A 13,527-nucleotide genomic window follows, 5' to 3' on the forward strand; every position below is an offset into this window, starting at 1 on the left:
GATAAAGTAATAAGAATATACAATATATAGTACACATACACACGTAGAGGGAAGCGTATTTAATGAATTTGTTATTGGTGCTCATACCTTTTTTTCATTCATAAATATAAAACATACATATGTATGTACATTCATTTTTCAATAAGCTATGGTGTTTCAAATACTTTTTTTCTATTATATAACATATGGGCTAACTAAGAAACCAGATTTTTTGTGTTCAAAATTAGCTTTATTCATCAATTCATCATCATTTCTTACCGGCGCGCATTCTTCTTAGGTCTGGGAACAGCCTGCAGTCGCTTATAGCCAAATCTGGCGAATACGGTGGATGTGGGAGCAATTCGAAGTTCAATGCATGTAGTTTTGCCATTGTTTTGATTGATTTGTGACAGGTGCATTTTGATCAACAGTGAGCAAACGCGGCACCCACTTTGAACAGAGCTTTTTAATAGTCAAATGTTTATGCAATATAAAGCCAACAGGTTCTTTTGATATCTTTATGATGTCAGCTATTTCCCACAACTTCACTTTTCGATCATTCAAACCGATTTAGTGGATTTTCTTGATATTTTCTGGTGTTACCACCTCATTTGGACGTACTACTGTGGGCAAAAAGTAAGGTGAATTTATTTGTCAAACTTCGCAGGATTAAAATTTCGCTCTAGTTATTTTTTCCATGAGTTGTTGTGTGTGAAACAATGCTTTCAGACTATCAGGACAAGCTCAAATGCATCCTTACGGGAGATGAGACTTGGATTTATGCTTACGACCCTGAAACAACCGACCAATCAAGCGAATATCGTGCTAAAGGCGAGGCCAGACCGAAAAGAGCACGTCAAAGTCATTCAAAAATAAAGGTCATGATGACAGTTTTTTTCGGTTTTCGTGGTGTGGTGCACTATGAATTCCTTCCACCTGGTCAAACTGTTAATAAGGAATATTATTTGAGCGTTATGCTTCGTTTACGTGAAGCAATTCGTCTAAAAAGACCAGAATTATGGGCCAACAACTCTTGGTTTTTGCATCACGATAATGCACCGTCTCACACTGCACTCGTTCTTCGTGACCATTTCGCCAAAAATTCCACGCATACCGTTCCGCAACCACCGTATTCGCCTGATTTGGCTCCGTGTGACTTCTGGCTATTCCCAAACCTCAAGGGACCACTCCGGGAAACGCGTTTCGAGTCGATTGAGGAGATAAAAGCTGAATCGAAGAAGGTGCTGATGGCTATACCGGAAATGGACTATTTGGCATATTTCGGGGATTGGAAAAATCGTTGGCATAAGTGTATTTCATCGAGAGGGGATTATTTTGAAGGGGCTGAAATTGATTTACAAGAATAAATAAAGATTTTTCATTTTACAACCAAATTCACCTTACTATTTGCCCACAGTATTATACTGTGTTACGCATTATCGGTGTCTCTACAACCACGTTTGAAGCCAGAAAAATATCGTTTTATTGTCGTTTCTAATAGAGCGGAGTCCCCATAAAACTTTTCAAGCTATTGCTTTGCTAGGCCGGTATTTTTCCTCATCAAGATGCATTAAAGCACGAAATCCTTGTTGATCCATCGTTTTGAAAATAACCACAGTGGCGCCACTCTTAGCACAATAAGTTACGAACTAATAACAGCTGTCGTTTTAAATTTAGTACTAACTGAAAAAGAGGTGAATGTAATAAAACTCTGCCATCTCTTTGTTAGGCTTAGAATTTTTCAGCCCATGTGTTGCATCCATAGTTTTTGGAAAAGTACTGTATATAAATAGCTAGTGTGTGCGTAACTACCAATCGCTAGGTCCCGGGCTCGATGCGCACCATATAATTGACAACGTTTTTTGTAATAACAGTCGCTCCTTACCACATCATGGCAAGCTTGCGAGTGCATTTCGGCCAAGAAAAAGCGGCTAATAAAAATTTTGAAGAGCAACATTAAGACGCACATCACTAGAAATATATTATAATTTCAATTACATATATAACTGTAGTTATAAAATTCCTGTTATTTGACTAAAACTTGTGAGTTTTCTCTTCAAATTATTAAATTTATTCCTAAATCCATTGTACGTTTCTATAGTTTCAATTAAAAAGTTGAAGTCTTTGAAAAATTTTTATAAGTTAGCAAAAAATTATACAAAAGAGAAAACCATAAATACATATGTGTACTCATAGAAAATAAAGAAACACAATTTAATACTCTTATATAAATGCTAAATGCGTGTTTATTTGAAGAAAAATGAAAGCTTGGGAGGCCGCAAATTCTTACAGATTCTACTGAATGGTAAGTTCTTCCTCCTGCGATTAACCAAGACGGTACAAAGAGTTTCAATGACGATAATCAGATGATAATCGCAGGAGCAATAAAGTCAATTTGGCACTAATATATCTACAGTGGACTCATTTCGCACCAGCAGCAAGGCTCGACAACAGTATTATTCCCACTTGGCTATCCGAAAATATGGCTGTTCAAGGCTGCGAGTATTTTATGAGTCTCCCAGAGGACAGAGACTTCAAACTGAAAGACGCCCACCGAGTTTGATTATCGATCGTTGGAACTCTTGACATGAATCAGTGAAGTTGGTTGCTCCAATTCATTCAGAAAGTGTTTATTCCTCCACTCAAGATCGCTATGAGAAAATCCGGGAGTTAAAATGTATGGCTCCTCCTCCAACCTCAGCATTTTATTTATTTACAGTCTAAGGCTTTACAACACCTTCCAGACTAGTTAAAAGTTTTATAATTTATTAATAATGTATAAATAATAATTTTGAAATTCAGCCTGACTAGCAATAATATTAACATTTTTATCTTCTCATAATGTTTCGCTTAATATTCTTGTTGCGGCGAGTTATATTGTAAGCTAATGATAAATTACGTTTAAATTAAAATAAATATGAATATAAAATTAAACTTAATATAAAATTTAAATAAAATTAAAAATTAGAAATTCAGTAAATAATAAACATATTTAATTTTTCATTTTACAATTAAATTAATGGAACATATTAAGTACCTTAATTAAAAAAATTGCAAATTACTTACTAAAGGCATGTTTGTATGTTGCCTGATTTTAGGCGTAAGTATAATCATAACGTTTATTAACATTCCGTATCTGAATTTCTATATGAAACTATTAACCGGTAGATGCCGCGTTTTATTTACGAAAATTTCAGAGGAAATTGTAGGGGCGCCGCTAACGAATAATAGTTGGCGTGCTAACTATGCACTTCTAGGGTAGTTCGTGTCTGGGCTATAATTGGATCGTATTAAAAATACAGGGTGATTCAAGTATTGCTACATTTATTATTTTTATACCCGCGCTGTACTACAGAAGCCTCATATAATTTGAATGGTTGTAGGCAAGATTATGTTCTAACGAACACCCAATTGGCATTTAAAAACATTCCATTAGTTAAAGTCTTAATTGCAACCCAATTTATTGTACTATACAAAAATTAAAATTATTAGTTGCCAATTTTTATCTATTTAATTAGTTCATTTTGTTTATTCATATCAGTAGAACCTTATTCTGCACTTAGGTCTTTTAATAGTACTTCAACATTATTATAATCAACAATACAGCAATACAGCCGATGGCCAACGCTGCTGCCCCCTTATATTTGAATAACTTGTTATTATACAAATTTAATAATAATAATAATAATATAATCAACTAATTTTAACATGAAAATTTCTTTATCTAAATGTTTACAACGGTTCATTAACAAATCAATACAATATAACTTAACAATAATAATAAAATACTAAAATACGTCTTGGATAGTAGGAAAAGAAAAGGTAGATTGAGCATAAAAAAGTAGTTTTTAGAGGATAAAAAGAAAAATGTAATGTTTTATTTCCATGCAACAAAGCACTTTTAAAGTAATCATTGTCTTGTGCCTTATACAGGGTCCAGCACTCGAAGTGTAACCAACTTCAGACCGCTCGCCCAGCTAATGTAGGAGCATCAACTGTCTGTTAGTTTCCTAAATGAGAGTCCAGAGTATTGATTACAGCACGTGAAAGCATTTTGCCGAGAGTAAACGCGAAAAAAGAAAATTAGAAATGGATTTCAAACGTAATACTCGTAGGTGATTGCGTTACATTTGGCTGAAAAATCACATTCAGCGGTTGTTCGTGACCTCGAGCACCTTAAGAGGGGAAACTGGTTTAGGAGGCCAACATTTTGGTGTTTTTCGACGATTTTTTGAACAAAGAAGGAATAATCAGAAATTATCTAAGTTTAGAGGATATTTGACTTATATTTTTAGGTTTACTTTTAAATTTTTTTGAAGCTATTTCCGCGGGAGATAGTGGCTTTAGGCGTTGCAATTTTTCTCTGAAATCAACAGCAATTGTTTTTTTATTAACAACATACCTATTTCCTAAGAATATGAACCTAATTGTGGTAAAAAAATATTGAAAATTGCATGCTGTTGAGGCGCTTGAACACAAAGTAGTTTTTTTATACCATATTTTTTCATATATTTTGCTTAAAAAAAATATTTTTAATGATAATATAATCCCAGAATTAGGTTCATATAGATTAGAATTAGAATAAAGAATAAAGAAAAAATCCCGAAAAATTTTAGAACAATTGGTCGATAACTTTTTAAGCTAGAATTCCCAAGAGGTGAAAAAAGTAGTTTCGAGAAAATCGTCGTTCTAACTAACGCGCGCTACGGTGCGGAACCGACGGGCAGTCACTTAAGTGCACATAGAATAGGGAATAATGCGAATTTCGCTTTAAAATATAAAAAAATGTTGCTTATCACACCATTACAATGCTACTGGTAGCATCGCGAAATGTTATGGAGGTGGTTATTAAAAGACTGCAACGTCACGTGAAATGGTTCAAAATGTGAAGAAGCGACTTGAGCGAAGTCCCCGACGAAGTGCCAATCAAATGGCGAAAGAACTGAAACATTTCGGTGGCAGATTATGGACGTTTCAACAGGACACGGCCGTCTCACAAAGCACAAGTAAACCAAGAATGTCTAAAAAACAACCTTCTGAACTTCATAACATCCCCACAATGGCTTTCAAATTCACCAGACGCGAATCCGATGGCTTATTCTTTTTGGGCCATTTCGGAGAGCAAGATCCGAACTAAAAGATTCACCGGGCTCGAGGTGCTGAAAACAGCTATTGTCCGTGAGTGGGCCAAAATATCTGCAAGTTACATTCGGGCAACTTACGATTCGTTTCTGGACTGTCTCAAGGCCATAGTCAAGGTGATTATATCGAGCAAAAGTAAATTGATTCTTAATTTTGTATTATTTTACACATTTTTTACTTTGAATTGAATAGAAGTAATTTTCCAAACTAAATTTATGGCCTTTTTAATTGGCTACACTTCGAGTGCCGGACCCTGTAGTGGAATCTGTTAAGTCCAGTCTTCACAGTGTTAGGTAATGAACTCCACACTCTGAGTTAATGAAAAATAATCTAGATGTTGTTAGGTAATTAATTTAAGAAAAACTACTTTAAAAAAATAAAGAAAAACTACATTGACAAAATTTGCAAATACACTAATATTAGTTGAATTTCCCAAATTTTTTAATACGGCAGTACAACGGCGAGGCGTAGAGACTACCAATTGCTCACATCGCTGCTTCGGTACCTTCAGCCATGCATCTTTAACAATTTCTCAAAGTTTTTGATTTTGCGCATCTCTTTTTAAGTACCGCACCAATTTTCTAAAGGATTGAGATCGGGGGACTGAGCTGATCATTCCATAACCTTAATTTGATTTTCGTGAAACTTTCGCCTTCAGACTCGTGCGTTTTTTCCATTTTATTGGCATTTTCTCTCTGCAATACAGCAACTTAAAATTTCGCCTTTTTTACAAATAAATATTGGTGCCCATTATGGCATCAGTTTTGTGTATGGAACCTGCCTTGAGAATCTGCTTTCGTTGTTCTGTGGTGCAGTGTTTCGCTCGACCCACCATAAGAAATGCATATATGAATGACACTCCCCAAAATTAAAAAAATATACCTGGATAAAAAGTAAAAAACGTACTTTCGTCTATTTCTGTGCAAAATTTTATTTATATTATTTGTATATTATAACCATAAACACTGAAAGCACTGTAATCTCAATGTTGCACTTAAAAACGTAGCTACGTCCATATAAACCGTTATTTACGTAGTTGCTAGATTTATTGAGATCAACTCTTCACATCTGAAATCCGTTAATCTTTCGTAGATATTTGTTATTACAATTTTCTTTTGTATGCTTTATAGGTACCGATGAGTAAATTTTACTCACTTCAGAATTTTTACGTTATTATCTGATTTATTTTGTAAAATAGTAGTTTTAAATGAAAAAAATTTAAAGCCAGCATATAATATAAGTGTAATTTTTTATTATAATATAATATGTAAAATAAGCAAAATTAATACTTTATTATTGATTTTTGACGATTATGAATACATAAAAATTGTTTTTCAAGCACATTCAGCGCACTTTTTTTGTGTATGTTCCCCGCAAATAGCTAATCCACAATTGCAATAAGTGGTGGTATATCTATTATACGTTTGGTATATTTTTTTTGAATTTGAAGAGGTCGAGCCAAGGAGCACCAGGAGATTTGGTGGCTCCTAAAACACTCAGGCTAAAAAGCCCATTGTATTTAAAGCTCTGGAAAGGGGGTAGATAGTCAAGGAGGGAGGGAGAAAAGTATCAGAGAAAGAGATGGGAAAGAATAGAGACAGAGATAGAGATAGTTAGTCCTGTGAGAATTTTCCAGATTCTTTGGCAAATCTGTAGATATCCTCCAGTTTTAGAGAACGAATATTACTCATTCTCATGACATTGGAACCCAATACTCGTAATCGCGCTCTAGCAAAGGCAGGCTACTCACAGAGAAAGTGCTCAGTGCTATCCGCCTCCTCCAAGCATGACAGGCATACCGGGTCCTCGATGATTCCAATGGTGGTCATATGCTGACCCCATGGGTTGTGTCCTGTAATGATGCCGACCATCAACCGAATGTCTTTCCTTCTAAGTTTTAGTAGAAAGTTTGACAGTTTTCTGTTCGGACTTGTCACAACTTAAAGATTTCTCTACACATTGCTTTTATTGCTTCCTGTTGTATCTTAAGATCCAGGGGGAGCAAATCAAGCGTAGCATTTAGGGCATCACCAGAGGTTGTACTCGTGGCACCCGTGATGCATAAACATACACTTCTTTGCTGCCTGTATAGTTCCCGGATTGTGGACTTGTGATGATTGGTCTGATAAGTGCCGTGTATATCCATAGGACCACAGTAGGTTTCAGACCCCAAGTTTTGCCAAAGGCTCTACGGCATTGCTGAAAAATCTTCAATGCACGATTCACCTTCAGTGAAACGTGTGTCTCCCAGGTCAGCTTCTTATCCAAGATTACTCCTAGATATTTAACTTCGTTGGAAAGACCAAGTGTCACACACAGTGTTGGAAGACTGAGTCCATCCAATTTCCGTTTTCTCGTAAACAAGACTATGGTTGTTTTGTTTGGATTAACGGAAAGACCTTGTCTCATGCACCAATCATCGATTTTGTCAAGAATCCTCTGCACTTTCGTGCAAAGCCTCCTTAAGGATTTATCCGAAGTTAGCGCACAGACGTCGTCCGCATATGCTTGGAAGTGAAAGCCGAGTTCTAATAGGGAAAGCCGAGTTCTAATAGGGAGTCTACGACGAAGCACCACAGCATGGTATAACTACAAAAATTGCAGTACTTTCTTGGCCCCTTTTGGTCTTCTCCGGCACTATGGGCCTCTTGGCTTGCGCCTACAATATTCTTAATGGATTTTTTCAACGCCAGGCTCATGTTTGTATTAGTTGCTAATCTTTTACTTTGAAATCCTTCCGTTAACTCCTTGTGTAGAGATAACATAAAATTAAGTCGGGATTCTGGCTTTTGCCCACTGTCAACTCCTCCTTATGTTGAGTTATACACATGCACTATTTCTGGTTTTCCAGTGGTCTCATGAATACTAGCCGTACTGTGCATACTAGACGCCAATAATACAAGTTTATTATTATTGGGCTTGTATGATACAACTGTCAAATCCTCATGAAATATAAAGAATGAAGTGGATGCGGCTCGTTTTTGAAACTTTATATCTGTAGCTTCAGTAGGCAATTGTGGTTTATTTCTTTTTATTGTGCCAACAGTTGTTATTTTGTATTCATGACGGAGACGTTGAATGAGTGGTACACTCGTAAACCAATTGTCTATCGTGACATTTCGATTGGTGCCCTTTACATTTTTCAGCAGTTCAAGAACATAATATTCACCAGCAGCCATTGCAGGAGGAACACTTCCTTTTCCAAGGTAAACAATGGCATCCAACATATACTTTGTTCCGCTATCACAAGATATGACAATTTTGATGGAATATACATCCTAAATGGGCATTTGCCTCTAAATCCAACTAGTTGCTCATCAATGGTTACATAGCTTCCAGCCTTATAGTTCACTCTGCAATTGTTTAGAAGTTTTTCCCAGATAGAAGAAACTGGAGCTAGTTTGGTCTATTCTCTTCTAGCAGTTCTTGTTTCTTTGTCATCGAACCTTAGACAATTTAGGATAAATTTGAACCTTCTCTCAGGCATGGGTGCCTTGTACCTTTCCCCACAGTAGGTAGTGTCAAACATCATATGTGTTGCCAAGTGATTATCTTTGAGAGCAGCGGACAAAACTAACAAACCAAGAAATGCTTCAAGTTCGTCCATTTCCAAATTTGACAAAACCACGTGAGATTTATCGTTATAGTTCTCCCTTTGAATGTTTATTTCTTTATTTGTATAAACCAAAATCTCTTCCAATATGTCTGCGGTAAAAAACAGTTTGAAGCAGCTGGCAGGATACAACGAATTCTTTGCATTTGCTGTTGGACCAGGGCGAATGTGAACAATATTTTTTGAGAGAGTTTTTTGACCTAGCGCAGCAACAGATTCCTTACTCCAAATAAAATTTCCATCTTTTCCGATCAGATTGTTGGCACTAGATGTAATAATTGTAATTACCTCTTCTGTTTCACGAATTTCTTGGGCAGCTGATCTTTCATTTCTTCTCCCCTCAATAAGTTTCTGTTTTTTACGTTTGCTGCTTCCAGGTGTTTCTTCCCTTTCTTCCTTTTCAGCTTCTTTTGCATTTATGATTCCGTGTATCAAATTTTCATCGACATCATTTAATTCTTCCGGTTCTGGTTGATATTCCGGATCTGCAACACCGTCCCAAGAATCCTCATCAAAGTTACAAAGCTCCAACTCCAAATTGTCTTCTTCCTCAGATTCTAGTTCAAGTATTGCATCCAAAATATTTTGTTCTGATAGCCCGCGACCTGCCATTTGTATGCTCTGTAGTTTTCTTTATGGTAACATAATACAAACACAATTGTCATAATTCAGCACAAAATATATTTTTTAGACACGTAGTAAGTTACTGATAAATAAATTTGACTCACACAATTTAGTACGTAAAGGGTACCGATGGGAAAATTTTACTCACTAACTTTTTTTAAATTGCCCACAAGCGCGATAAATTAAACAACACCATTCAATACTTGCGGCAGCCGACTAATGACAGAGTGGGCCAAGCACTGCTAGTGGCTTGACTTTCAGTGTGGCCAACCTGCAGACTTACGAACAAATCTATTCCTTATGAGTAAATTTTACTCACAGTACCCTTCTAGGGTTAAGGGTACTGCTATTTTCATGTTCACAGCTGTCATAACGCGCAATAATTTTTGCTGATGAAACAATATCATACAGACATCATCTATACGTGGAACAATTACCACTAGCAACACTTGATGGCAGAGCAGATATGTAAGTATGTAAGTATTTTAGAGCCACTTTTTCCGTATTAAAAATGTTACAAGAACTGAAAGTTCAAACAGTTTTTGAACAGATCAAATAAAGAAATATTTACCCAAAAACTCACCAATTTTAGCAGAAGCCGAATAGGAACTGAACCAAACTCTTATGGTTGAAGAAGTTTCATTGGTAAACTGTTTTTGAGCCACAATGGTAATGTTGGCGCTTTTATATACGGTCCGGTTAACTTGATTAGAGGCAATAATTTTAATGGAATAAAATGATTATTAAAACAACCGTACTTTATATAGCAATGCACGGATTTCTGATAATTCAAGGACTTTACTTTTCTTGACAACAAACATGGATTATAATATTCCATCTAATGGTAACAGGTGGCGCAAAATTAATCAATTATGGAAAGATTTATAATATTTGCAAATATCGTCCTACGGCAATCATATTTGACACTTGTAAGCTAGACAGCTGCAGCATACAAACAGACAAGCAATGGAGCACGTAATGGTCAAAATAAAGATTTCCGTCATTCAAAATAATTTTTGTTTTAGTAAAAAGTTGAATGGTTAATTTTGCGCCACCCGATTAAGTTTGCGCCACCCTTTATTTCGCAGCAGTAAAACTTCAGCAGCTGTAAAATTGTGCTTGACTTATATTTTTTTTTTTAATTGAAAGGCATAAACTTATATCGCTAGGTGTTGCTTTACACATTTTTTACACTTTTCAGAAATTTTTAAAAAGTTCTTCTTACTTCTGTGGGAAAATTTCTGTAGCGTGCGTCCGTAAATTACAAAAAAATACCGTTTTTTATTGGTTGTGAACTATGCGAATTGGCACACTTCTGTGAAAGGTCATCGAAGGGTCAGAATATGTTGGCCAACAAAGAATTGAAACAATATTACCCTGGAGCTAAAACGCATGGCATGTGTTCGCTGATCATTTCAAACAGCCAAACATATTTCTAAGTGTTTATCTTCCTTTTTTATCATGATTTATTAAAAAAGATGTAGAGCATTAAAACTAGAGTGTATCAAATATTTTCCTACAAATATTCAAACGGGAAAATATTTCAGCCTTAATTACAATATTTGGGGTATACGCCAGCAGCCATAATTGCTGAGGGATTACGAATTTCAATAAAAGCCGGACACATACAGTGCATATGCGAAATGCTGCCTGCGGCGCCAGTCCATTGTCCAGCGCATACGGATAGGATCGAACGAGAAGAGTAGCAACGCGATAGAGCGATCGACATAATCCGCTTTGAATGCCAAAATCAAATAGAATAGCGAAAATAGGAAATGAAAAAAATTTGAGGGGATACTGGACAATGGATATGGTTGGTTGAGGGTAGACGTGTGCCCAGATGCATTTCGGACTTGTACCTACCACTGTCGGCTGTTATGATCTCAGCGAACCGAGTATTGTTGTTGTTTCATTTTATCAAAATTAGATATTTTTTACGTTATTTTGCTGTTATACCTTACATGTACGTATATATGCATGTATATTTGCACTTCAATTAGCAACAACATGCAAGGTTTTTTTGCACTAATCGTGTATTTATGCAACAAAAAGAAATTGTAACAAAGCTGTTGGTTGTCAACAAAAATTGCATTTCATTAGTTTTCCGTGATTTATAAAAAGTTCTAATAAAAATCAAAGTAAAATGTTCGTAAATTTGCATGCACTTCGCCACCCTTCGCACTAAATGGTAATCGCTTTCTATCGCCACACGAAATCTGGTCAAAGTTTTCGTTGGTAGGGTGTTTGCTTAGGAAGTGTCCTTAACGTTATCCATGCGCTTTGATTGGCATTTGATTGACACTAGTATTATGAGAACTCAATGAAGTGGCAATTAATGCAAAACGGCGAAGGCAGGAGGGCGAGCAAATTTTCCATTTCGATGTGTAAGAAGTATAGTATAAGAATATGCGCATACTATTTTATATGCTAGCTGAATTAAGGCTCACGAAAGTGCTAGTTTTGCATAAAGTAGATTAAGTATGGATATCTATGCTTACAGGATCCGCCGCGAATTTATGGAATACGAGGTGTGTTCAAAAAGTCTCGCGAATTTTGAATTTCCGCAGGTTACATATATTCGAATTTCGATTTTTTTGTCTTGATATGTTGGTACTCATGCCGACGAGTTCGGCCAGTTTGAATGTTCAGTTAATTGTTGATAGGTGCTTTGCTTGTACGTGTTTCGGCTCGTCTTCGATTTTTACCTATTCAAAAAGATGGATCAAAGAACCTGTATTGTGAAAAACGAAATTAAGGACACGGATGCATTCCGAATGTTGATTGTGTCATACGGAGAAGCTACTTTGGATCAAAGCAACGTTTGTCGGTGGTACCAAATGTTCTCAGAACGCCGAGAAGATGTGAACGACGAAAAGCGTGCCGGACGCCCAAGCACTTCAACAACAGACGGAAAAATTGATGAAGTGAAGAAAATGGTATTGGCCAATTGTCGAATCCCCGTTAGAGAAGTTGCTGAGGACCTAGACATATCGATTGGCTCGTGCCTTTCGATTTTTTTTTTCAATGATTTGGGCATGAAACGGGTCGCCGCAAAATTCGTACCAAAACTGTACAATTTCGACCAAAAGCAGCATCGCATGAACATTGCTAATGAGATGTTGGACCCTGTCCGCGACGACCCAAATATGCTCCAGAGGGTCATAACTGGTGATGAATCGTGGGTTTATGGTTATGATGTGGCAACCAAATCTCAATCATCTCAATGGAAGCTGCCGCACGAACCAAGACCGAAAAAAGCGCGTCAAGTTTGGTCGAACGTAAAAGTTTTGCTTACCGTTTTCTTCGATTGCAGGGGCATTGTGCATCATGAGTTCTTGCCACAGGGTAAAGCGGTCAATAAGGAATATTATCTGTAAGTTATGCGCAATTTGCGCTAAGCAATCTGCCAGAAACGCCCGGGTTTGTGGAAGAACAAAAATTGGCTTTTGCATCACGATAACGCCCCTGCTCACACATCGTTGCTTGTGCCCGACTTTTTGGCCAAAAACAACACACTAATGATGTCACAGCCCCCGCATTCCCCAGATCTGGCTCCATGTGTCTTTTTCTTGTTCCCGAAACTGAAGACGGCATCGAAGGAGGAGCTGAACAAGATTAAAAAAATTATTTTTTGAAGTGCTTCGAAGATTGGAAAAAAAGTTGGCACATGTGCATAATATCTCATGGAGATTACTTTGAAGGGGACGAAATAGATATTAATGGATAAATAAATAATTTTTGAAAAAAAAAACCAAAAATTCGCGATACTTTTTGAACACACCTCGTAGTTACACAATTTTCGAAATTTCGTTAAATAAATAAAAGTAAACAAGGTTTAAAAAAAAAGAATTTATAGTAAGCCTATCGTCTGACAAATTTACTACTGTGTCCAAAAAATAAGGTGACATTTGATTTTAAACTGCGCGCTTTGAAGGATTAGGAGAATTCTTTTTTTTTTTAGGTTGGTAGTACTGTGAGTGACATCTATGTCAAATTTCATGTGAAATATTCATTTACTGTTTGAGATACGCGTCGTTTTGTGAGCTGCTAAAAGTGAGTTTCTCGTTTTTTGCAATGTCGAAATTTGTTGAGCAAAGAATTTGCATTAAATTTTGTTTGCGGAATCAATTTTCGGATACGTTGAGGATGGTGCAGAAAGCCTTTGGTGA

Source organism: Anastrepha obliqua, chromosome 3, assembly GCF_027943255.1.
Source record: "Anastrepha obliqua isolate idAnaObli1 chromosome 3, idAnaObli1_1.0, whole genome shotgun sequence".
NCBI lineage: Eukaryota > Metazoa > Arthropoda > Insecta > Diptera > Tephritidae > Anastrepha > Anastrepha obliqua.